The sequence below is a fragment of the Salvelinus fontinalis genome, chromosome 39 (assembly GCF_029448725.1).
Source record: "Salvelinus fontinalis isolate EN_2023a chromosome 39, ASM2944872v1, whole genome shotgun sequence".
In the NCBI taxonomy this organism is placed as follows: domain Eukaryota; kingdom Metazoa; phylum Chordata; class Actinopteri; order Salmoniformes; family Salmonidae; genus Salvelinus; species Salvelinus fontinalis.
Window position 1 is genome coordinate 27,774,663 of NC_074703.1, and position 2,576 is coordinate 27,777,238.

At 45.7% G+C, this 2,576-nt stretch overlaps 1 protein-coding gene across 4 annotated transcripts in view; it reads right to left on the minus strand.

Annotated features, from left to right (window-relative positions):
* cacna1c (calcium channel, voltage-dependent, L type, alpha 1C subunit) overlaps nucleotides 1-2,576 on the minus strand; it is a 546,860-nt gene that overhangs the window by 171,417 nt on the left and 372,867 nt on the right. The gene's annotated exons all lie outside the window — the stretch shown is intronic.

A 2,576-nucleotide genomic window follows, 5' to 3' on the forward strand; every position in this document is an offset into this window, starting at 1 on the left:
AGGAGAGAAGGAGAGAAGGAGAGGAGGAGGGCAGAGAAGTGCTCTCAAAGGGCCCTATATTCCTCATCTGATGGAGGAATAGGCCTGCTGGTGTGGGGGGGGGGGGGTCATGTAATATAATATATCACAATATAAAACATGTATCCTGGGGGGGGGGGGTCATGTAATATAATATATCACAATATAAAACATGTATCCTGGGGGGGGGGGGTCATGTAATATAATATATCATAATATAAAACATGTATCCTGGGGGGGGGGGTCATGTACTATAATATATCATAATATAAAACATGTATCCTGGGGGGGGGTCATGTAATATAATATATCATAATATAAAACATGTATCCTGGGGGGGGGGGGGGGGGTCAGGTAATATAATATATCACAATATAAAACATGTATCCTGGCGGGGGGTCATGTAATATAATATATCACAATATATAAAACATGTATCCTGGTTGGGGGGGGGTCAGGTAATATAATATATCACAATATAAAACATGTATCCTGGGGGGGGGGGTCATGTAATATAATATATCACAATATAAAACATGTATCCTGGGGGGGGGGGGTCATGTAATATAATATATCATAATATAAAACATGTATCCTGGGGGGGGGGTCATGTACTATAATATATCATAATATAAAACATGTATCCTGGGGGGGGGTCATGTAATATAATATATCATAATATAAAACATGTATCCTGGGGGGGGGGGGGGGGGGGGGGGGGGGGGGGGGGGGGGGGGTCAGGTAATATAATATATCACAATATAAAACATGTATCCTGGCGGGGGGTCATGTAATATAATATATCACAATATATAAAACATGTATCCTGGTTGGGGGGGGGTCAGGTAATATAATATATCACAATATAAAACATGTATCCTGGGGCTCTCTCTCTCTCCCTTTGTGTCTCTCTCTCTCTCCTCCTCTCCTCTCTCTCCTCTCTCTCTCTCTCTCCTCTCTCTCTCTCTCTCTCTCTCTCTCTCTCTCTCTCCTCTCTCTCTCTCTCTCTCTCTCTCTCTCTCTCAGACAACTGATGAGAGCCAAGAGGGAAAGTTGAAGAAAGAACAAAGTGCCTTTATCTCAGAGGAGAGAGGGAGTTAGAAGAGGTGATGAGTGAGAGAGAAGAGGTGATGATTGGAGAGAGAATAGGTGATGAGAGGGGAGAGAAGAGGTGATGAGAGAGAGAAGAGGTGATGATTGGAGAGAGAGAGAGTAGAGGTGATGATTGGAGAGAGAAGAGGTGATGAGAGGAGAGAGAAGAGGTGATGAGAGGGGAGAGAAGAGGTGATGAGAGAGAGAGAGAGAGTAGAGGTGATGAGAGAAGAGAGAAACGGTGATGAGAGGAGAGAGAAAAGGTGATGAGAGGAGAAAGAAGAGAAGAGGTGATGAGAGGAGAGAGAAGAGGTGATGAGAGGGGAGAGAAGAGGTGATGATTGGAGAGAGAGAGAAGAGGTGATGAGAGGAGAGAGAGGTGATGAAAGGAGAGAGAATAGGTGATGAGAGAAGAGGTGATGAGAGAAGAGGCGATGAGAGGAGAGAGAAGAGGTGATGATAGAAGAGAGAAGAGGTGATGAGAGAAGAGGTGATGAGAGAAGAGAGAAGAGGTGATGAGAGAAGAGGTGATGAGAGAAGAGAGAAGAGGTGATGAGAGAAGAGGTGATGAGAGAAGAGGTGATGAGAGAAGAGAGAAGAGGTGATGAGAGAAGAGGTGATGAGAGAAGAGAGAAGAGGTGATGAGAGAAGAGGTGATGAGAGAAGAGAGAAGAGGTGATGAGAGGAGAGAGAAGAGGTGATGAGAGAAGAGAGTAGAGTGATGAGAGGAGAGAGAAGAGGTGATGAGAGGAGAGAGAGAGGTGATGAGAGGAGAGAAGAGGTGATGAGAGAAGAGAGAAGAGGTGATGAGAGAAGAGAGAAGAGGTGATGAGAGAAGAGAGAAGAGGTGATGAGAGGAGAGAGAAGAGGTGATGAGAGAAGAGAGTAGAGGTGATGATTGGAGAGAGAGGGAGAGGAGGAGAGAGAGGTGATGAGAGAGAAGAGAGTAGAGGTGATGAGAGGAGAGAGAAGGTGAGGTGATGAGAGAAGAGAGTAGAGGTGATGAGAGGAGAGAGAAGAGGTAATGAGAGAAGAGAGTAGAGGTGATGAGAGGAGAGAGAAGAGGTGATGAGAGAAGAGAGAAGAGGTGATGAGAGAAGAGAGAAGAGGTGATGAGAGAAGAGAGTAGAGGTGATGAGAGGAGGGAGAAGATGTGATGAGAGAAGAGAGACGAGATGATGAGAGGAGAGAGAAGAGAGAAGAGGTGATGAGAGAAGAGGTGATGAGAGAAGAGGTGATGAGAGGAGAGAGAAGAGGTGATGAGAGGAGAGAAGAGGTGATGAGAGAAGAGGTGATGAGAGGAGAGAGTAGAGGTGATGAGAGGAGAGAGTAGAGGTGATGAGAGGAGAGAAGAGGTGATGAGAGCGGGAGAGAGAAAGAGAGTGGAGCGGAATAGAGGGAGAGAGAGAGGAAAGAAGGGAGAGGGAGAAGAGGGAGAAGAGAGATAGAGGGACAGAAAGTCAGAC